Below are 24,320 nucleotides of genomic sequence, written 5' to 3'. Positions count from 1 at the left end.
AAACATGCTATTTTATTGAGCTTTTCCTTTTTGTCTTTTTTGTCATTATTAAAGAAATAATAAATTTTTAAATCATAGCCTTATTGCAGTTTCATAAGTTAAAAAAATTAAAACCTGAATTGAATGTTTGCCTCCATAATTTTATAAACCATAGATTCCCCAAGAGCCAGTATACTATTCTTTTCCAGTAAGTCTTGCTAGTGGCCATAGCTAAAAGTTACAAGTATGATTTTAGGATAAACACAACAAATACGAATCAGGAGAGATTGTTCTAGGCCGAGGTCAGCCACTAGCTTTGTGATCCTGGCACATCATCTCTGTGGTCCTTTATAAAATGAAAGGGTTGGACTAAGAGATCTCAAAGGTACTTTCTATCTCTGAAATTCTGAAGTTCTATTTCCTAAAATATATTGTTTTTTGATCATTTTATTCATATCCACTTTGTGACCCGGATTTTCTTGGCAAAGATATTGGAATGGTTTGCCATTACTTTCTTCAACTCATTCTACAGATGAGGAAACTGAGGGAAACTGGGTTAAGTGATTTGTTCAGATTCAAACAGCTAGTAAGTGTTTGAGGTTGAACTCAGGTCTTTTTGACTCCATTTCCTATTGCTTCAGCTAGCTATCCACCTTCCTAATATAACATCTAGATATTTCATTATGGCTGCAAGTAACAGTTACTTCATAATGGAGAGTAAGTAGTATGTCATAGATTGTTCATAATTTAGATAACAAATTTAATTTTCATATACTTATGCCAAAGTCTTGTTTTATGTTATTGATGGATCCCTAAACAATTAGGTATAAATCCTTTTTTTTTTTGTTTTGTTTTAAGAATCCTAAACCAAATTATATTTTAAATGGAACAGGAATGTTGCTATTAAAATACAATGGAGAGCATTAGGTGGGAGTTAGGGGTGGAATTGAATGATTATCTACTTATTTTTGTGCAAAGCTGGATTTGTATACATAAGTTTTAGTATAAAATGACTTGTACCTATCTTTTGGGAATCAGGATGTTTATAATGTACTTCCAGGAAGGAAAATTCATTATAACAGTACTCAGAAATAATTAGTCTACTGGTATCAGCAGTAGAACTGAGTGCTATCCAGAAAAGGATAAAAAAAGTAAAGAGAAGAATAAAAAAAAACTGAATTAGGAGTTCGAAGCAGCCTTTGAGTTCATCTTATACAACCACTTAAAATTTAGTTCCATGGACATCACTCCAGTAAGGTTTGCAACCTATAAAAGGGACTTTCATGGCATTTCATGAAAATGATGTGCCAAAATATAGATGTCCAATGAGTCAATGAGAAAAGTGCCCATGTCAATCACTAATCACATATTTTTGGAAATTTTGGAGTATGCCTCTAAAAATATACTATAGATGACATAAATTACTTCAATTTATAATTTTAATAATTATCAGAGATAAGTTTTTGAAGTTAGTGCCTTAAGAGATCACTGGATTTGAAATCAAGACTTCTCTTTACAATTCTTCATTGAATACAATCTTGGGGAAAGCTTTTATACTTTAGTGCATTCATGAATCAAAAGAGAGTTTTGAGAAGATTTATATCTGAAAACTTTTTGGGTGAAAAGATGTTACAATGAACCTAATTGTGTCAGTGAAAACAGTACTAATGGCAAATGAACTCACATTAACAACAATAAAAATGGTAGTTACAGAGACAGATAGTATAATATTTATCCTCATTACATTAGCATAGGTGGGAAATTATGATTTTTAAATATTGCATATACTACCAGATGTGTCAGACGGTCAGCTAGTTTTTGCTTTTAACCTGCTTTTTCCTTATGAAAAGGGAGAGTTTAGTATGTGTGTTTTGGACTGTGTGTTATGTATTATTGGGAAATAGCTGTAGCATAATAAAATTTAATAATCTTTTAAAAATAATCCAAGAATATGTTAATCAATTAATAATTAATAAGCATGTATTAAATAACTATTGTGTGGAGAGCATAGTTCAAGGCACATGGATGCCTTTATTCACAGCATGGTGAAAAGAACTCTAGCCTTAGAACCAAGAGATCTGGATTTAAACCTTTGCTCTGACACTTGCTAGCTTTGTAACAATGAGAAAGTTTAATTCTCTAAGCCTTAATTTCTTCATTTATAAAGTGAATCAGTAAAGTGAGATAAAAGTAGGGATTCTGTTTTGTAGAAGAGTGCTGCCAGAAATTCTTGGGCACATAGTTTTTGCCCTCCAATTAAGTAAGAACAAAGTATTTTGTTGTTATATAATACCTGGATTAGGATGACAAAAAGCATCTCCTGGGTTATTATGCTGTTTGAGCATTCATCTGATCTAGTTATTCTGTGGTAACATAGTCTCTCTAGAAAGGTTTTGGCTACCCCCAAAGGATGGCAAAGGGTATTTTATCTCAATCAACCAATTCTCAGGTAGTTTGTGAAAATGAGTAGAGGGATTTAATCTTTGTATCTAATAGTGGATCCCTCTTTAATTAAGGAAATTAGCTGTATTTGGTCTTTGTTTCTCCTGAATGAATAATTTTTTTGGGGAAAAAAAGATGGCTTAAAACTTTTTTTTTTTTTTTTTTTTAGTTTCAGGAAACTCTAAAGTATGAATGTTGGCTGACATTCCTGGGCCACACCATTTCCTCCACTTGGAGAATCATTGTTTGGGTGTGTTTTTTGTTGGAAAAGATTATCTGGATCCCTGACTGATTGCAACAAGATACATTGCATTACAATGTGAGAGAAGTATGTCTTCTTGGTATGTATATATGTATGTACTCTAAATTTTATGCTTATTCTTAAAAGAGAAAATTCTGAAGAAACAGTTATATGCTTTGAACAGCAGTTTCAAGATTCAGAGATGTTCTTAACATGTCATGTTTTTATCACAGCCCCTATACAAAGCAAGTTTTAAAAGCTGTACTAATTATCAAGAAAAGTAGTTTCTAAAAGTTCACTATATAGTTTTTATGATGTTCAGTTGTGAAAAGCATGCTTTATTGTTGTTATTGTTCAGTTATGAATGACTTTGTGAATCCATTAGGAGTTTTTTGGCAAAGATCCTGGAGTGGTTTGTCATTTCCTTTTCCAGCTCATTTTACAAATGAGGATACTGAGGCAAACAGGGTTAAATATCATATTGCTCTAAAATGCCCAAGGCCAGATTTGAATTCAGGTTTTCCCGACTTAAAGTTCGTATTCTATCTACTGTGCCACTTAGCAGTCTAGAAACATGCTTGCATAGGATTAAATAAAATGCCCTTGACATCAAGAGGCTACAATATGGTAGAGTCTGGCAGGAGGAGAGAGGTTAGTCTTAGAGTTAAAAAAAATCTGGTTCAAGTCCCTTCTCTGAAACCTACTAGCTCCATGTTTTGGTGCTTAGTGAACCAGCACTAGAGATTGAGTTACATATGAGTTGCTGCTTGGAGTGACTGAAAGGAATTTTTGTGCCTTTTTATGCCAGTGACACCACAGATCATGACCAACCCAGTCTTGCTATCATGTTATATAGCTCTGTAACTAAAACATCCAGTAGGGGCTGGACTGCTTATGAGAATTTTTTATAATGTCTTTAATGGAAGAATCACAAAATTATAGAGTTGGAAGAGACCTCAGTAGCTCCCTTATCGATCTATACTTGAAAAAGAATTCCCACTACAACATACCTGACAATTGCTTAGATTTATCTAATTCTGAGAACGGAGTTGAGATCCCTTGTTGTATGTAGTTTTATTATCCACTTCCTCCTATAATTCATTTAACTTTTCCTTTAAGAATTTGGATGCTATGCTGCGTAATGCATGAATGTTTAGTATTGATATTACTTCATTTTCTATGGTATGTTTTTAGCAATATATAGTTTATCTTCTCATCTCTTTTAATTAGCTCCATTTTTGCTTTTGCTTTTTCTGAGATCATGATGCTAGCTCTGCCTTTTTTTTTTTTTTTAACTTCAGCTAGAGTATAATAGATTTTGTTCCAGTCCTTTATTTTAAGTCTGTGTCTTTGCTTTACATGTACTTTCTGTAAAGAACATATTATTGGATTTTGTTTTCTAATCCATTCTGCTATTCTCTTCTATTTATAGGATAAGTTTACACCATTCGCATTCACAGTTATGATTACTAACTATACATTTGCCTCCATCCTGTTTTCTTCTTTTTCTTCTCTTTATCCTTCTCTCTGTCTCCTTTTAAAAATCTTGCTTCTTCTCTAAAGTCTATTTTGCTTCTGACTATTGCCTTCTTTTATCTACCCTTTTAAAAATCACCCCTTCCCTCTTATCTTAACTTATTGTCTTCTGAGTTTGTATCTTTATCTCCCCTATCACCATAGTATCTTTTTGACATCAGATGTTTTTTTGTTGCTTACTCACTTTTCTGTACTATTTCTTCATTTGGACTTTATGTTAAAGTTGCACTCTGTTCCTGGAATTCAGATGGAGTGCACTATCTCAAGCTTCAATCTTTTTCTGTTTTTAGAGATAGTTTTGTATATTTGTTACTTTTCAGTTCTTCTAAAGTAGTGTGATCTGGGAAGAGAAGTGGTCACTGCTCTTCTGGTCTGAACTCTGGTATGTATCTAAGAAGTAAGAAATACTACTCCTCAGGATCTCTGTTCCCCTTGGTACTAGAAGTGATACTATTCCTCTGGATCCATGAATCCTTGTGAACAAATCAAGTATTGGCCCTCAGGTCTCCTGTACCCTTTTGGCAGAAAGTGCTCTTTTCTGTTCTTGAACTATGACTGAGAAATGGGGATAAGTATTGGAATTGCCAGGCATCTGGCCCTGTTCTTGTATGCAATTTTAGCACATGAGTTCCTTGTAATTTCCTTCTGACCAGTTGTCAGCCCCTTTTCCATCTCTGACTTAAGAGCTCCCCAAATTGCTGCTGCTTATGCCACCACCTTCTGGTCCCACCAATGATATTTCATCTATGTGGGCTTTAATTCAGCTTCCACTCCCATGCCATAGATCCCTCTTTCTAACTTCCTTAGTTGTTTGGACCTCAAAAAATGTCTCACTTTGAATTTTTATTGATTTTTGCCACTCTAGAATTTGATTTGAGATGTTTTTTAATAAATTGTTTTGAAGGGAATATTTGTGAGGGCTGAAACTTTCTGTGATAAATCTTATCTAATTTTCTTCCCTCCTTATTGGAAATTTCTCCAAAACTTATTCACTTTGTAAGATGTTAAATACTTTCTTATTATCTTGTACCTTATAGATTCTTTGAGGTGAGGAATAATGTTTTCCATTTCAAGATTTTGCATAGTACCTAACACAGTGTAATGTCCTATAAATGTTCTTGTTTCCATCATCTTTTGATGTCCATGTCTTTCATATCCTTTTCAGTGATTCCAGCACCTAGTTGTTTACCCTCTTCATAACCTCTAGTACCTTGAACCCTTCCTTTTTCTTCTTTCTCCTCATCTTACCCACTTTGGCTCTATTTGCTTTCATATCTAACATTGAAACTATAGCCTGCCACTTTCACATTTGATTAGTTGCCACATGAGAATCCCCTTCCTTTCACACCTTTCCCTTTTCCTGATCAGATAAATTTCAACTCTGCACAATTCCTACCATCAAATTTTTCCACTCCTGAAATTGGACTGATGAGACTCACCAGGGAAAAAAATCACATAATTGGTCTGATTTTATCACTTTAAATTTATGGTTCTCATTTCCACTTGGCAGTGTTTTTCCTGTTCTTTTATTTTCTTCCTATTTTATTTTCTAAGTGAGTTATTCTACAGCTTTACTTTCTCAGCAGGCTTCTAAGAACCACTCTGCTACCCTTCTCCACTAAAAACACTTATATCAGAAGACTTAACTTTTTTGAGACTGAAAAGATTGGGAACATTTGATTTCTGGAGACTCCTTCAACTCTCCTTTTTTCACTCCTAAGTCCTTCTTAGCGATGCCATTCGCTTCTCTCTTCCTGTTTCAAAATAAGGCTAGTTCTTTTCCTGGTGCCTTTGATTTGATGCATTACTATCTTTTCCAGCCCCTTACTAAATCAGTTTATTCCCTCATAAATATTCAGGCTTTTCTATTGCACTGGCTTTTTCCTGACTGCTTTTTAACATACTCACATCTCTTTATTCATTAAAAAAAAAAAAGCCTTTCGTTGACCCTTTTACCTCATCTGGTTACTGACTTATCTCTGCCATGTTTCCTAAAAAAGTGGTTCACTTTCTTACTGACTTCTGTCCCAATTGTATTGAAACTAGTTACCTAATCAATCTTTGTCTTCTTTTCTGTGTGGGTGTTCTCCAAGTTTCTGTCCTCAGCCCTAATCTGACATCTAGGAATTCCTCTAGAAAGTCTTTCAATTCCAGAATTCTATGATAAGGTAAAGAAAGAGAAAGAAATTAAATACATCTTAAAAAGGAATGATGATTGATGAGCCAGTAGATATTGAAAAAATTAGCTTCTGCTATTACCTTGAAAGATGTGATCAAGGTACTAGAATTATACAGTAAGAGCTTACTTTATTCTGTATATTAACAGACAACAAATCTTTATGCTACAAAGAATCCTGTAGTTAAATTAATGACCAAATAGGTGACCCAAGAGATAGAGCACTGGTCCTAGAGTCAGAAAGACTCATCTTCCTGAGTTCAAATCTGGCCTCAGACACCTAATAGCTGTGTAATCCTGGGAAAGCCTCAATTTCCTCATCTACAAAATGATCTGGAGAGGAAAATGATAAACCACTCCAGTATCTTTGGCTAGGAAAACCCCAATGGGTTAAGGAAAATCAAATGACTGAAAAGACTGAACAATAGCAGTTTTAAACTGTACTGGAATTGGTGCTCCTGGACTAATACCACACTGATCTAGAAAAATTTAAGAACAACCTTTTTATTAGATACTTCTCTAAACTTTTAATCTCTAATCTACATGGAGTGAAAAACTTTTGAAATATAGGGAACTTGTGGAAGAAATTAAAATCAAGTGGGAATAGAATGAGAAATATATCATCTTTGTCATCTTTTCTGCTAATGGAATTGTCTCAAAAACACTTTCAATGAATCTTATAAAAAAGAGTTTATATCTCAATACTTTTCTTCTGTTTAAAAAAAAAGCAATTATCTGTCTGTATAGAAGTACACAGAATATTAGTTTTATAAAAAGCAGAATAGCAATTTGTCTCAGGAACATGTCAAGCTTAATTTCATTGAAGGAGATGAAAATGAGAATAATTAAAGTTGTAACAATGGTTCATATTTAATAATAGCTAATACTTATTATGTGCCATCTATAGATTTGGGCCCAGAAAAGCTTATTAATTGAAGCCTTCCATATGTGTTACGAGCTCTTTGATAGCAGGCACCATCACATTTTTCTATTTGCATTTCCAATGTTTAGCACAATTAATAATTAATAAACAATAACTGCTTATTTATTCATTCATTTAGTCATTTTTATCCATTTCTGATTTAGTTTTAGAATAGCATTTTTACCAAAATAGATATAGTTAATTTATCTTTTTAATATTGTTTTCATTACATTTAATTTATATATTTTTTCAAACGTGTTTCAGCAAACTTTATCTGGTTACTGTTATACTTCAAATTTATTTTAGAAAGAAAACTTTTTACTGTTCAACTTTTTGAAAAAGAAAGGAGCTGACTGAAGTTAATGATAAAACTTTATTAATTCAATGATGATGACTGGTTTCAGATTTCAAATTCAGGAATGAGATTTCTATATCAGCTCCAAGATAATAATTTAAATACTTTTTGTTCATCAATCCTAATAAGATCATTTTGTGGAAATGATTGCCTGGTGGTCCAATTCTTGCCTCAGTGTTGGTCCTATACCTGTAATGTCATCACCAAAGTGGTATGTTCCATTCCTTTGCTGTGGTCCTGGCATACAAGGCAATGGAGCATTCAAATGTCACACTTCATCATCTCCAATGCCATAGCACTGTTGGCAAGCATCAGTGCAAGCTGTATTTTTAAAATTTTAATTTTATTATTTTTTTATAATTAACTAGTATTACTTTTTATATTCCTTTATTTCCTTCCTCTCGCCCATTCCCAAGTGAACAACACACACACACACACACACACACACACACACACACACACATGAAAACCCTTGTAACAAATATCCATATTTAGGGAAGCAGATTTCCCTCATTTCTCCATTTTATGTCAGAAATTGTTATGTATTATTCTGATTTTGAGTCCATCGCTTCTCTGTCACCAGGTAAATAGTGTGCTTCATCTTCAGCTATCTAGATAGAATCATGGTTGATTATTGCATTGAGTAATTCTTTTGCATTTTTTCTGGGGAATATTCCCCACTCTTATTCCTTGTGCCAATCCCCACTCATCCACACCTCCAGAAAGCTTTCTCTTCCTTAGAGTTTTAGCTCCCGGGATGCTAGTTCCATGACCCTTTTCTGACTCCCCCATCTCTATTTCCCAATTCCCTACTTAGATCTATCACAATATTTTGTCTGTATCTCCTTTGCATTTATTACATTATGACTTTTATCATAGTTATTTACATTTTAAAGTCACACAATTTTCCCTTATTATATTGTGTCCATGAAGTTGGTTGGTAGAAGAATTTTGGATTTGGAATCAGAAGGATTTAGATCTAGAATCTGGTCTAAGACACTTACTAGCAGCATGACCATAGCCATATTATTTAATCGCTGAAAGCCTAAATGTCCTTATTTGGGAAATGATGCTAATAATAGCTACTACTTCATAGGGTAATAAATATAGGACTTTTTCCAAACATAAAAGTACCATATAAATACTAGGCATTATTAATACTATTTACTTTAGAGAACGAATTATATCTATTTTCATTTTTGTATACCCAGCACCTAGCTAGTAATATTTTGTATATAATAGTCATGGTTGTTGAACTGAACAGAATAAAATAAAAGGATTGTATAAGGAAACAAAAGGGAGCTTTCAACGTATTTCTAATAAATTTTTTTCTTTTTAAAGAAGTTTTCAAAGTTTTGTGGAGGAATGGATTTGATATTGTAGAGTACTGTTGTGTGAAATTTACTGTCATGCTCTGTGGAGACTAACACCTGAAATGCATTATATAGCTTCCTATGCTACTAAGACCTAAAAATTCTGGTTGTAATAATAGTAGCTCACATGAATTTATTGCCATTTTTGGACTGACCTATGAATTTATTGTTCTAGGAAACTCCTGGCAAGTAAACTCTCTCTACCAATGTATATTTTAATCTTTTGGGAGGTAATTTCTAGTCTTAGAAACTTGTTGGGGTGCTGAGAGCCTGGTATGTCATAGGCTGAAATGCACATTAAAAAAATAGTGGTGGAGGAGCTGGAACAGAGAATAAACCTAAAACAAACCTTTTTTTTTTTTTATTTTTTTTTTTTTAGGTAATGTGTCTAAAAGAGCCTATGATCAGTTGTGAATTGCACATGCTTCTAGAGCAAGAATACAAGTATCAGACCTGCTCAGAATTTTTGGCAATACAGATCTGGCAATACATGAGCCTAGGTAGGGATGGAGAGAAGCATCTCACCTCAGCTTCCCCTCCCCTTTATTTACTACCATGGTTAAGAGATTTTGTTTCTTTGCTTTGGGTTTTGCTTTTGGGTTCCCATGGAAGTTTGAGAGCCTTTCACTTTGGAACTCAATTGTATAATACTGTTTTGGATTGTGAACTTGATTAATAAACTTGTGCAAATGTGTTCAAAATAAACAAGTTGTTCTTTAAAGTTCCAAATTTATTCCTAGCTTTAGCTGTTATGCTGAAGATTATCTTCAGCTCTCCCCCACCTTTTTTGAGAGCTAATAAAACAATGAGCGAGCAAAGTTCAGCTCATAAAGGTGCCAGTCAGATGGATGTAGATGGTTGAAATTTCCGTTTGTGCTCATAGTCCAGGAATGTAGCCTAATAACAACCAGAGTGGGCTAAACAGAAATTGAGGGAAATTATGATGCTTTTCCCCCAACTATCACTTCCTCTCTGTAGATTGAGGTTAGCTTTTATGTTTGAATGAATGAGAATGATGTCATATGGATACAAAAAAAGGCATGGCACCCCATTGGTATTGTTTTTTGATAAAAGTATGTTGGGCAAGAAAGACCACAAAATCCCAATTAGCCATTGTACTTTATTTGATAATACGGCAGATTGTGTGGCAGCGATAGTCAGGCAGGCTGACCTCCTATTTTTGTGTGTGGAAACATCATAAAGCATCCCTGGTTGGTATTGGCAATCTATGGTGAGCCTTGCCTTAGCATGGCAGTTTCATAATTTAAAAGTCTGGAGTTTAGGTTCAGAATGGGGGGGTTAAGTTTTTTTATAGAAAATCTTTCCAGGGTGCTCAGAGCAGACTATTTCCATTCATCCTATACAAGTTGAGCATAGAATTTCTTTTCAATCTAGCCCTGTTATACAGTTGTACTTTCTAATCAGCTTGAATCAATCAATCAATGAATCATGCTAATCATTAGAGATGAGAAGAAAAAAGAAAGAGCAGTTCTTGTCTTTAAATATTTAGATTTTCAGGGTGGGGTGGGGAAGAGAAGCACATGTACATGTAAACATATGCAAAATTGTTTTTACAGTTTATTTTTGATGAAGCACTAGCAGCTTGGGACTGGAATAATTAAGAAAACCTTACTTTGGGAGGACGCATTAAACTGAATTTTTTTCTTTCAGATAGTGTATTTGTTCATATGACTTATTTCTAATTTGTTTATGATAGTTGAAATGATTTAGTCGTTCTTAAGACAATATTGCTATTATTGCATATAATGTTCTCTTGGTTTTGCTCATTTTGCTCTTCATCATTTCATGTAAGTTTTTCCAAGGATTTCCAAGATCATGAACTCATCATTTCATATAATAGTAGTATTCCATCACAACCATAAACCACTTCAAAACCCACACTTTTTTGAAGGTACTGTAGAAGTAAGGCAAGTGCCAGGAACAAGCTTGTCTCAGTTTGCTTGTACTTGCTGCTATGGGCGTGTAAAGGCTGATTGGGGGAGGAGAACTGAGGAAGTCTTCTAAATATTAGAGTTCTCTTTTGTTGTCATAAGGATTTTATCTTCTTGGAGGTTCTGTCATCTATGGATTTAGCTGTAATTAATAGATTAACAGACGCATAACACCTGACAAATAATTCCTTTGTTGGAGATTTAGAGTATTGAGATCTGTAGAAAATGGCTAGGTAGCAACTTGTTGGTCACATGACCTAGTTTAATATTTCTTCTAACATCATGTTTGTTTCTGTCTTTTTTGTTTGATTTTGGAAACTATTAGAGAGTAGGAATTATATCTGTGTGGTTTTATTTATAACATATAACTTGTAATTAATGAAATTCAAATAAATTTATTTTAGATCATTAGCTTTCAAGATGATGCTAAATAAAAGATAGGCTTCAGTGTATTCTAGGATTTAAAATACTTATGATCTGGGGCTTTTCTACTCAACTAGGTACCATTCTTGTCCTAGCCCCTGTATATATTTAAGGAAGATGTGAGACTTGGGATAGTAGTTCTTTGGGCATAGATACAGCTAAGGCAAGCTTTTTTTAGGGTTGAGAAAACTTGTGTGTTTTCAGGCAATTAAAAGAAGATATTAAAGAGAAAAATAGACTGAAGATGAAAGAGGGAGGAGTAAGGGTTACAGGAACAAGGGCTTGGTGGAGTGGGAAGGAATGAGATCCAGAGTATAGGAAGAAAGAAATTAGCATTATTGGGAAGTAGGACTACATCATCTTTTGCAACCAGACCTGAGGCCTAGGAGAATGATGATGAAGATGAGAAGAACTGAGGCATGTAAGAAGGAAACTGAACTCTTATTGCCAGATAACCAGAGATATTTTTAGTAAATTCTAAGTCATCTACTCTAATATGGAAATTGTGTATTCAGCAGAGGCTTTTACATGAGAAGTTTTCAGATAGTATTTCTAGGTATCTAATGTTTATCACGTATTTTGGGAAAGCTATTTCCCCTCCTTGTACCTCCATTTCCTCATGAGTAAGATGAAAGGATTGGACTGTGACCATCTAATTGTCTGATCATTTTCCAAGAGTTTTGTTGTTCAGTTGCTGAGCCATGTTTGATGCTCATTGACCTCATGAACCACAGCACTCCAGAGCATTCTATCTTCCACTATTTCCTAAAGTCTGATCAAGCTCATGTTCATTGCTTCTATGACAGTTATCTATCCATTTCATCCTCTACCATTCCCTTCTCCTTTTGCCTTTAATCTATCTTTCCCAGCATCAGGGGCTTTTCCAATAAGTCCTGTCTTTTTATTATGTGGCCAAAGGAAGATTCAGCTTTAGTATTTGTCCTTCCAATAGATTGCCTGAATTAATTGTTTTAAAGTATTAACTTTTGCAGTCCAAAAAGCTCAAGTTTTCTCCAGCTCCACAAATCAAAACTATTGATTCTGTGGCATTTAGCTTTCTTTGTAGTCCAACTCTCACAGCCATACTTTACTTCTGGAAAATTTGTACTTTGATTATATGAATCTTTGTCAGTACAGTGGTGTCTCTGCTTTTTATTTATTCCAAAAATATCCTGTAATAAATTGGCAATGTTTTCTGGAATGAGTATGGGTACCTAGAATTGGGATTTTCTGGCTATGTTTATCACTTGGTCTTCAAGCGTTGCAAGAGCTGCTGAGAAGAAAGCTGAGTCTTGTAGGGTGAGTCAATTCAAGTTTTGGTGCCCAGGAAAATTGGAAAATCTTTGCTTTTACTATGTTCCAAGAAATTATGAACTGTTTGAGTTGCCCTACTCCCGTAATCCCCCTCTCCCCCGCCCCACAAGCCATTGGAAAATTGAGATGTAAGAAAGCCTTTTTTAGTACCTTACAACCCTTCCAAGACAGGTTGGCAGTTACTGGTTCTTAATTTTTCCATTATTTGGCCTCGACTTACAGAGGTTGACTGTCTCGGTCTTTGGAAGAGAGTTCATTTCCTTGGCAAAGCATTTATCAAGACATAATCCCTGTCAAAAAGTATACATGCCACCATTGGAGAATTAAAGCTTATATACATGCAAAGTAAATAGTTATTTGAATCAAGAGATCAAAGGAAAATGAGAAAGGAATAAAAGCAAGGTAGTCAATTTTTTAAAAATCACAGGGAAAAGGAAAATTATTATGTAATTAAATGTTTGTTTGATAAGAAAAACATATTAAAAGAACAGAAATACAAATATGTTCAGAAAGTAAATTATTGTGGGAAGCCACAAGTTACTGTATAGTTTTACAAAGAAAATGAAAAAACAAGTCATATTTCTTAGTAACATGAACAAGGAACATTGTTATTTTCTGATTGTATAAAGTTTAGAGCTGTACCCTCAGTATTGTCTAGTTCAAAATGTGTTCTCTGGGGGTTATTTCAACACACACACACACACACACACACACACACACACACACCACTGCAGTTTGAAGAAAAAACTTACTTAGCTTTTAGTTCTGTTTTTCTACAACTATTTCTGTGAGAGAAAGAACTTCCTAAGAAAACTAATTTGTGTCAAATCAGTGTTCATTTGTTTTTATTATTTTTTTCTGATATCCTCTCTGACTTAAAGCCAATTTCTTTATGATGAATTAAAAAAGGGCAGCGAGCTTAGTTGATTCCATTTATTTTTTAAGGGATAATTTTTGTAAAGATGAATATTTCCAGAGGCATAGGTGGAGATTGCTCTTTCAAAAGTTCTGCTTTTTTCATTCTTGCATCAATATATCCAATGAGTTTAAGCATGGTTGTGTCTGGGCAGTGGATTTGTAAGAAAGGCTTAAGAGAATGATGAGTCAATACATTAAAAAATTGACAAAATACACATATTTATTGATAGGTTTGTGGTAGAACTCCTTGGCATGGATACTTTGCTCACTGATGCAGATTGCAACCTCTACATGTCTTATCTTTTGAGATTTGTGTCTCTGTGACTCCATTAATTCTCATTAGAGTTTCTACTCTATGCTGGAGGCTTCCTTACTGAGTCTTTTCGTATTTTACAGCTACTGGAGAAACATTTGGACTGTAACAATGCAGTTATTGAGCTAAAATAATTTAGGTGTTTAAAAAGTTGTGTATAAAATATTTGTATTTCAGATATTTTGATTGAAAAAAAGTAGCTACTGTAGAACCAAGGGCAAATTGTTTTTTGTGGTTAATAACTTTGTGAAGTTACTATCTGCTATTAGAAGACCATTAAATTTCTACTACTTTTATTGATGGATTCTATCATGTTTACAACTTACTTTACAACTGGCATTTTCTTTCCACAACAGGAATAGTTTTTTTTTTTTTTTTTTTAATAAGATCCTTGATTGGGATCATTGGGTTCATAAAATCAATGTTAAAAATGGCCAAAGTGAAGCACAGTGATTTTAAAACAAAATATGTCAATAAAATTTAAAAACAAAGAGTAAATACTATGAAAACTAAAGTGCTGTTTGCTGATAAGCTGGTGGACATGATGGAGTTTGAATCTTCAGACTGGAAAAAAAGTACGTAGGTCTCAGAGGGATGAAGAATCAAAAGGGGCAGAAACCAGGATGCTTAGTGGGATTCTAGGATTTGGAGCTGAAAATACTTTAAACATCATCTAGTTCCAATCTTCTCACTTTACAGAAAAAATAGTTGTGTCATTCAGTTTAAAATTAAGGATACAGTAGATAGAAGGCAAAAAGGTTGAGATAAATAAAAAGAAAGGTTTCAGGTTTTTCAGAGGGAATGGGATGTCCACAGTCTTAGAGAAAAGAAATCATTTGGGCTGGGGTTGTAACATGAGGTCATGTAGTTAGCAAAACAATTAGAGAAGGTCCTTGAAATCTTTTTCTAAACCCCCTCATAATGCATTCGTTAAAAATATCAATAAAAGTATGTCTTTAAAAGATTATATAAAAGAATTCTCTAATTGAGATTTAAGTTATTCACTTTCATGAGGACCTATGGGAAATATGTTGCCAATTTCATGTTGAAATAATTAAAATGAAAAGACCCACAATCCTTGCACTTTAATGAAAACCTATGATTATGATTCTTTGGGGAAATGCAAGTAATTTAGATCAACTAATTGTAATTTGATGCCAATTTATGTGGACTTTCTATTTTTAGTGAGAGAGGGTAGGAATCAATTGAGAAGAAAGAACTTGAAAATACAATAACAATTAAACTCCTCAATTGCATTATAGGAATTTCCATTTAAAAAAATTCAGAGATTCTCTTGTCATATCCACTTTAAGTCAAAATGTGCTAATATACTGAAGTTTGCACTGCTTCAACATACACTTACTGCTGAGAAATTATTGATAAAAATTCCCAGTGCTTATCTGCAATAAGACCTAGAGAACATACATATTCTGAATTTTTGTTGTTGTTGTTCAGTTACTTCAGTTATGTTCTACTCTTTGTGACCCCAATTGGAGTTTTCTTGGCAAACACACTGGAGTGGTTTGCCTTTTTTTCTTCAGCTCATTTTACAGATGAGGAAATTTAGGCAAATGGGTTAAATAATATGCTCAGGGTCACATAGCTAATAAGTGTCTGAGGTCATATTTGAACTCAGAAAGATAAGTCTTCCTGACTCCAATCCTGGCACTCTATCCATGTGGCATCCAACTGCCCCATCTTTTAAACAACTAGCACCATTTTGATCTAACCAAAAGTCAAAATCTTCTTTCCCTCAAATCTGATTTCTATAAAATCTGCACACAACTTATACAAGCAAATCTCACCATATCAACAAAACAAAACAAAACAAAACAAAAGCTTCAAATTTGCATTCTGTGAATCCATCACCTGTCTGAAAGTGGATAGAATGGTTGATCATTGTGTTGATAAGAGTTTCTGAGTCTTTCAAAGTTATTCATCTTTATAATGTTGTTGTATAAATTGTTCTTTTGGTTTCTTCTCTTTGCATCAGTTTGTTTCTCTGAACCTATCCTCTTCATCATTTTTTACAACACTATAGTATTCTATCACACTGATGTGATATAACTTATCCAGCCATTCCCGAATTGATGGGCATTCCTTCAGATCATAATTATTTGCCACCTCAAAAGGAGTTAAAATATTTTTGTACTTGCTTAAGTTTGTATTGCTTAGGATTCTACATACTTGGTAGGGGTGTCTGACCAGGGGAACACCACATTATGCAACATTCCAGGGAGAGGCTGTGCCTAAGGGCCCTTGTCCCTTTGGCACATCATCACTTTTTTTTTGCTGTATCTTCAATATGAAACAACTATCTGTAAATCTTTACACTTATCCCATCTTCAAATGTTATAGGGTGCCACATGAATAAAAACTTTGTTGATTTCCAAACTAATGACTGACTTAGGAGTCAGTCAGATTAATAACGGCTTACCATAGGAATGAAGTAGAAAAAAAGATATTTGTGTAATCTTCCTTTTCCGCTTCTTGGGGTCAGACTTTTCCCCTTCATTGATCATGTACTATGTCAAACCGCTGTTTCATCTTTTTACAGTTGTTATTGTGTGCTTAATAGCACTCTCATTTTTAACAAAAGTTGGGCAATGAATGAATGCGAATCAGGTTTGATTTGCAAATTGGAATGTCAATTGAAATTGATAAAATAGGTAAATTTGCTTCCAGTTAATCAAATCTTCAAACTCAAGGAATTTTCAATTTCAAGAAGATGCCACACTTCCTGACAGTGTTTGATATTACATTCTAAACTAACTGCACAATATAACTCCTTGCTTAGGAGGAGAAGATGTTTCTCAAAGTTGTAGGTGTTCAAATGATTCCCTAAGGAACAAGGGAAATGACTATATTCTCAGAGGAACTAGAGTTTATGGTAGAAGAGAAATATTATGGTATTCCTATTATAGCAAAGTGAACTTCTATGTCTGAACTCCAGTCTCCCATAAACTCTGCTATTGTAATAAACCCTGGCTCTGCTATTATAATAAAGAACCCAGAGTTTCCTTAGACATTTTACGGAACCTCCTTCTCACCAAAATTTCAACTCTGGGAAATCACCATAGACCTTTAAAAATAGAATCAATCTATTCCTCATTCCTGGCACGGTCTTCTCCCACATTTTGAATCCTTCCCTTCTTTTGAGATTCAGTTCAGTATCTGTGTCTTTATTCTTATACCTGTCTCACAACTTCTACTAGTTTGTCAGCTCCTAAAGGGAAAGGATTATTTTATTTTATCTGTATGTTCCCAGGATCTAGCATGCTTTGCCTATGGCTGAAGCTTAAGAAAAGTTTCTTTGATAAATCATTTGTTGAATTAGCTAGATTTTGCCTTAAATGCAGATCTTCTTAGAGACAAGGAGCAATAGAGAAAATAAAGGCCAAGAGCTCAATATTTGGGATCAGAAGAGCTACTTTTAAATCCTAGCCCTGAGCCTCTGTGTGTCTCAAGAAAATGTTGGACTATCTGAGCTGAGGTTCCTTCCAGCTCTAAAACTACAATATGTGATCTTTGTACTTGACGCTACATTGTGTGTGAGTATGTGTGTGAATTTAACAGGAGGATTTTTATTGTTATTAGGAAAGTGAATTACAAAGCTTGCCTCTAAAATAGTGTAACCAGATAATTGAAGAACAAATTTACTTTGTCTTAGGTATTTTAAAATTATAGAAAATTAAAATTTTATTATTAATTCTTAAATAAACCATATTTCCCATCAGAAATTGAATAGGATAAAGGGGGGGTGGTTGGTTGTGTAATAGTTTTTGTGGTTGTTTAATCATTTCAGGCCTGTCCAACTCTGCAATACCATTTGGAGTTTTCTTTTTCTTTTCTTTTTTTTTTTTTAATAGCCTTTTATTTGCAGGTTATATGTATGGGTAACTTTACAGCATTGACAATTGCCAAACCTCTTGTTCCAATTTTTCCCCTCTTCCCCGCCCCCCCCCCAAGATGGCAGGATGACCAGTAGATGTCAAATATATTAAAATATAAATTAGATATACAATAAGTATACATGACCAAACTGTTATTTTGCTGTACAAAAAGAATCGGACGCTGAAATATTGTACAATTAGCCTGTGAAGGAAATGCAGGTGGGCAAAAGTATAGGCATTGGGAATTCAATGTAATGGTTCTTAGTCATCTATATAGGGATTGGGAATTCAAAGTAATGGTTTCTAGTCATCTCATTTGGAGTTTTCTTGGCAAAGATACTGGAGTAATTTGCCATTTCCTTTTCTAGCTCATTTTACAGATGAGGAAACTGAGGCAAACAGCCTTAAATGATTGCTTAGGGCCACAGACCCCGTAAATGGCTGAGGCTGGATTTAACTCTGGTTTTCTTGATCCCAAGTCTGACATTCTTTCCACTGTGCCATGTAACAGTTACTTCTCTCTTCCATCATTTTGCTTTTGTAAAAATAATCCATCTTACTTTCATCCTATCTTCAGATTTTCAAATTATTCAAAGTATTGTGTGAGACTAGTGCTAGACCCACTTACCCAAACTGCTCAGAGACATCTTCAGATACAAAGCGAAAGCATTTATTTAGTCCCTGCCAGGAGAGAGCCAGATACACACACCTGTGAGGCAACTCAGCTCCCAACATGTGCCTGATCCGGCGGGCTGGGAATAGTAAAGCTGGTTAAATAGCAAAAGACCCAAGTATTTTCATTGGATGGACTAAAAAGGAAGTAATCATTATTGACCAATGGGCATTAATATTGTCGACTTCCTGTGGGTCACATCACTTCCTGTCTCTTCGAATCTTAGACCTAGGTTTTGACCCCCGAGACCTCCAGGCCTTGAGATCATGTGACTTGCTGCAATCTGGGCTATGTAGATCTCTGGAAATAAGGATCATGTGACTTAGGCCTAAGGTCTGACCTACTCTATCTTATAGACTTTTTGAGAAAACTTCACCGCGTCCCATTCATCATCATTATTATTTTTTTTTTAAATAGGTTGATAGACATTAAGCTGTCTACTTGAAAGAACACAATTCTTGTCCCTATTCCTCATTTATCGAAAAGAATCACTTATTCAGCAAATATTTATGTATTATTTATTCTATGCAGTACTTTGCTGAAGATGATACTAAAGAAGATTCCATTTTCCCTCCAGAAATTTAAAATATAATCTGGGAGTTGGGACATGCACAATTGAAACAGTAAGTAGTAGTTTTTGCTGTCTAGCCCTGGATCCCCTCTGCTCTTGACTTTTGCCTTACCCACTGGCATCTATTAAGTATGGAGGAGAGAGAAGCTGATGACTTTGCACAGTTTTATCTCACTTAGTTCCAATTCACAGGCAAGTCAAGACATCACCCTCATTATGTCCTTAGTCCTCTTGGAGAGCTAAGAAAGAACAACAACAGCTGTAGGAGTTCATTAAGGTACCACAGTGTAATTGAAAGAACACTTGGGTTTAGGACTCGAGAGACCTGGTTTCCCATCGCCACTCTGATATTGAATAACTTTGTAACCTTAGGCAAATAATTTGACCCTGATGAATTTCATTTTCATTAATCTGCACTTTAAGATTGTTAAAGTATCATAATATAGTTAGTTATAACGTTATAACTATAGTTATAACGTTATAACTAGATAGTTATAATGTGATAGAAAAAGCCTTTTTTGTAAGCCTCTGCAGACATGAGGTATTGATGTCATCATAGACTTGAAAGGCCTTAGAAGTAATCTAGTTCAGTTTCCTGATTTTACAGATAAGGAATCAGAGGCCCAGATAAGAAACTTGCCTGGATTCACATGAATTGTGAACGGCAAAATCAAACTTGGAAAAGAGATCATTTGATTCCAAAGAGAATACTCTTCCCATTCTATGATACTTACCTTATTATTCCATTATTTAGATAGGCTCTGAATAAGAGAAAAAGAAAGTAAAAGGTATTTCAGAAAGTAGATTTGGAGTAAATAGTAGCAGAAACATGAACTTTCTTTGGAAGATCAGTATGTCATATTCAAGAATGGCATTGTTGTTCTGTCTCCTGCCTCCTTGTCTTGGGACAAGTGGTTCCACTATCTGGAATGCATTTCCTCTTCTCTTCTACCCAGAAGAAACCTTTGTTTTCTTCCAAGTACAATTCAGGCGCTACTACATGAGAGTGTTTCTAACCTTTCTCCCTCCATCTCCCAGTTGTTAGCATAATTTCCCTTGTGCTGTCCATATGTAAGACCTTCCTAGTAGAAATGTTAAGTTTCTAGGGATTGAGAGCTATCTTGTTTTGGTCTTTGTGTTGATAGGACCTAGCCCAGTATATTAACACATAGGAGGTACTTTATAGATACTTGTTGAATTAAATTGAATTTAGAGAAAGTGAAAAGGAGAGACCAGGTTTAGTGGAGATTTTAGCAAGGAATAAAATTTTAGAGTTTTGGGGGAGAGAAAAGTACTAAATTTGGAAACAGAATACCTGTTTTTTTTTTTTTTTTTCAAATTATGTCTTTGTCACTTCAGTGACTTTGGACTAGTCATTAAGTATTTGTTAAGCTCCTATTAGTGTCAGGTCTTTTGCTAAGCACTGTGGATACAAAAACAGGCAAAAAACAATCCCTGCTTTCAAGAAGCTCACAATCTAATTAGGGGGACATTAAGCAAACATAAAATATATACAAAAAAGTTATATACAAGATCCATAAGAAATTCAATCATTTGTCAATTTTATAAATGACTTTCAGTCACTGGATGGAAAGGTATATAGTAGGGATTAAGGTATAATAAAATACTCAAAATGTGAGCGGTAGATTATGAAAGACATTGAAAATCAGGAGAGTTTGTAAGGTACTTTGGGCCAGTACTTTAATCTCAATTTGTTACCTATAAAATGGGAGGATTGAATTAAATGATTTCTTATTGGTTTTTTAAACTCTGAATTTATCTATTATCATAGAATAATCAGAATGATAATTCTGAACACTAAAACACCATTTTCATATTTCTCCCTGCCCTTAAGTTTCTGTGAATCTCCCACTCAGGATAAAGTCAAATCCCTTATTTTAGCATTCAGAACCCTCTTTAGTCTTGCCTCAGCCAGTGATTCTACTCTTATTTGTATATAAACCCTATAGTCCAGTAAGATTGGTTTATTTATTCTTTCTAGATACTACCATATTCTGTCACCTTTAAGTCTTCTTTTTTATAGGGTGTGTGCTTTTATTGTTGTTCAGTCATCTGAGTTGTGTCTGACCCTTTGTAAACCCATTTGGGATTTTTTTGGCAAAGATACTGGAGTGATTTGTCATTTCTTTGTCCAACTCATTTTACAGATGAGAAAACTAAGACAAACAGGGCTAAATGACTTGCCCAGGGTCACACATCTACTAAGTGTCTTTGACCACCTTTGAACTCATGAAGAAGAGTCTTCCTATCTTCAGATCCTGCATTCTAACTGCCCTTCTGTTTGATTATTCTATGTGATTAAACTTTCCCTCCCATTATCTGTCCATTTATATAATTCCTCTCCTTCCTTTAGGTTTATTAGTCAATCAGTAAGCATTTATTCAATATCTACCATGTACCATATTCTATAATATCCTCATGGCAACTCCATTGGATATCTTGCCCCTCGGTGATGGATTGGCTTCTTTTGACTTATGGCACTGCTCTTCTGGCTCTTTCAGCCTTCTCCCCTTATCATATTCTTGATCATTGTATGCCCTGTCTTACAAAATAGATTCTTATTAGTAGTATTTCCCATGATTGGTGTGGTTCAATACATGTCAAGGCAGTAAGTATTTATTATTTATTATTCTAAGTTCTGGGGATACAAAGAAAGGTAAAAATCAGCCCTCTCAGTCCAGTGGGGGAGACAACAAGTAAACTGTATATACAAGAGAAATAGGTAATCACAGAAAAAAGGCTCTGGCATTAATGACAATTAAGAAAGGCTTCTCATAGAAGGCATGATTTTAGTTGGCACTTGAAAAAAGGCAGGAAATCCAGGGGACTGAGATGAAGAGAAAATTTCAGAAATGGGGGACAGTCAATGAGAATACTCTGGATTGGGAATTGGAATGTCTTGTGTGAAGGAGTGCCAGTATGTATCTGTTTATAAGAAGAATATAGTATAATAATAAACCTTCCAATGCCTGCCTTTGAAGTGCCAGCCAGACTAATTCCAACCTGAATCCAGATTAGCTCAAAGTATATCTACTTTAGGAATTCATTGAGTTGGAAGTTATGTCACTTGGTGGGATGCAGTTCTCTTTGATCTGTCCAGCCATTTATTTATCTTTGCTTTATTTTTTGAGGGGTGCTGGGAATACCTTACGTGTGATAGGACTTTATAAATGATGAACATTTTGATTTATCATATAGAAGAACAAGCTTTTGCTCCATATATCCAGAATTCTGACACTTAGAGTGGACTGCTGTAATTCTCTTTTCATCATAATCAGTCACCTTTTGATGGGAATGGAATGTCTAACTTTTTATGGTCTGCTGAAGGACTGTACACTCTTGCTTTGTTATGATTAGTGTTTGATGACATTAGCTCTGTGCATTGTGCCTGACAGTCAGGAATGAAAACTGTTATGGTATATAATGATGTAGTCTGAACCAGTGTCTTTGGTTATATTATTCATCATGTTTCTTAAGTCTCTCACACGTATATATACTTGAGGCAGGTTTTGATAATAAATGATCTCTGTCTAAGTTGAAGCCTAGAGATGAAACTAAGTCAAGTTCTACTGGTCAGTGACTCACAAGGAGTTAATGATAGGCTAGAGATTGCTCCTGGAAAATGTTTCCCCTCCCACTTACTGGTTTGTTTCACAGTAAATGGTATCTGAATTGATAAGCAGCACTGATTATTAGTAAGGTTAAAGAAAATCTAGGACAGTAAACTGACCTTCCACCTCTACCCTATCCCCCTAGAAAGAAAGTGGAAACAAGATTTGAAAAACAAATGAATTTCAAAGGAAAGTAGCTAAAGAAACATCTAGGAGATAAGTGAGGGCCAGAAAGGAGCAAAGAGAAAAGACATGTTTTTTAAGGGCACAGGTTAAGTAGTAACTTCAGCTTGCTTTTCCCCAAAAGATTTGCCCTAAGTGAATGGATTGTTGTGATAAGTGCTTTCCATATCCTTGATAGTCTGCAGCCACCGAGTAGTGAAAGTTTTATAAATACTGAGAGGGAAACCTTGACAATAGCTTTACAAATTGATGGATGGTGGAGGGTTACATTAGGTGTGGATTTCCTCTTGGGCTTCCTTTTTGAGGAATCGAAATTCCAAGACTACAGCTTTGGGTTCAAGATTGAGGGTGGCTGGCAGGCAAGGGAGGAGAAAGTTTTCACTTTGTTAAAACAAAAAAAAAAAAAAATCTTTAAAACTGAGGGAGAAAAGATTTATTCCTTTTAAATCATGGTGACATTATAAATGTTTGGAGACATTATATTCCTTCCTTCTAGCCCTCACTTTTTTAATAGCTCCTATTGCAATGGTTTTAAGATTAAACAGAGCCAGCAATGAAATCTTTGGAAAATTCTATTCAAATATGATTTTTTAAAAATCATTTATGTTAAAAATTATTATGTTATTACTAGGAGAAAAAAATCCAACTACTTTAAATTTAGACATGTGTAGTTACTGTCAAATCAGTCCCTAGAAGATTAAGAATTTGGAGGATGAAGCAGCCTGGTGATATTTACTTTGACACTACCATAACTCATCATACTAATGATGATAAATGCAAGGTGCATTTGCAAAATTTTAGTGAATAGTTATTTCATCTAAATCATCTTTGGGAAAAATTTTAAAGTAGTAGACCACATGATCAGAACTAGGCATATTTTCAATTAATTTAGTTAAATAAGTAACTTTATTATTTATTTTAGGAAGCAACCAATTACATTCATCTACAGTGATAATTACAAATTCATCCCATATTGGCTAACATTAAAAATCATTTATTATACTATGGTAGCAGTGGGCAAGTTATTATGTCCTATTGATTTATTAATTCTTTTAACTTAAATAAAACATTGGGTTGCTAAAACTGGGATGTTTTTGACTCAAGAGTGTAATGTTCTTGTTTGGTTTTCTGGAGGTCTCTGGAGAAGCCTTCTTTTCAGTAGAGTAATCATTACAAGAACAGCCAGGTGTTAAAGTCCAAATTCTTTATTATCTCCTTCAAAGTCCTATCTCCTTCACTTGGGGCTTGGCTAGTTTTCTGGAGGGCCTTCAGACGGGACGTGGTCTCAGTAGAGGAAATGCAGGAGGATTGGCCCACCACTGCGAGGCTGATGAAGATGAAAATAAATCTGGCTCCCCTTGGCTCTGAGAACTTAAGCTCCCACCTCCAGTCTGCTTGTCTTCTCTAGCTCTGTCCTCCAGTCT

At 34.6% G+C, this 24,320-nt stretch overlaps 1 protein-coding gene across 1 annotated transcript in view; it reads left to right on the top strand.

The window, feature by feature from the left end:
- Window positions 1–24,320, top strand: part of TIAM2 (TIAM Rac1 associated GEF 2) — a 278,343-nt gene that overhangs the window by 70,015 nt on the left and 184,008 nt on the right. The window contains exon 3 of the mRNA XM_031937584.1: window positions 2,591–2,762. The gene's annotated coding sequence lies outside the window, so the exon portion shown is untranslated. The remainder of the gene's footprint in view (window positions 1–2,590; window positions 2,763–24,320) is intronic.

This window comes from Sarcophilus harrisii, chromosome 4 (assembly GCF_902635505.1).
Source record: "Sarcophilus harrisii chromosome 4, mSarHar1.11, whole genome shotgun sequence".
Classification (NCBI taxonomy): domain Eukaryota; kingdom Metazoa; phylum Chordata; class Mammalia; order Dasyuromorphia; family Dasyuridae; genus Sarcophilus; species Sarcophilus harrisii.
The sequence above is the reverse complement of the archived record's forward strand: the minus strand, read 5'-3'. Positions and strand labels throughout refer to the sequence as shown.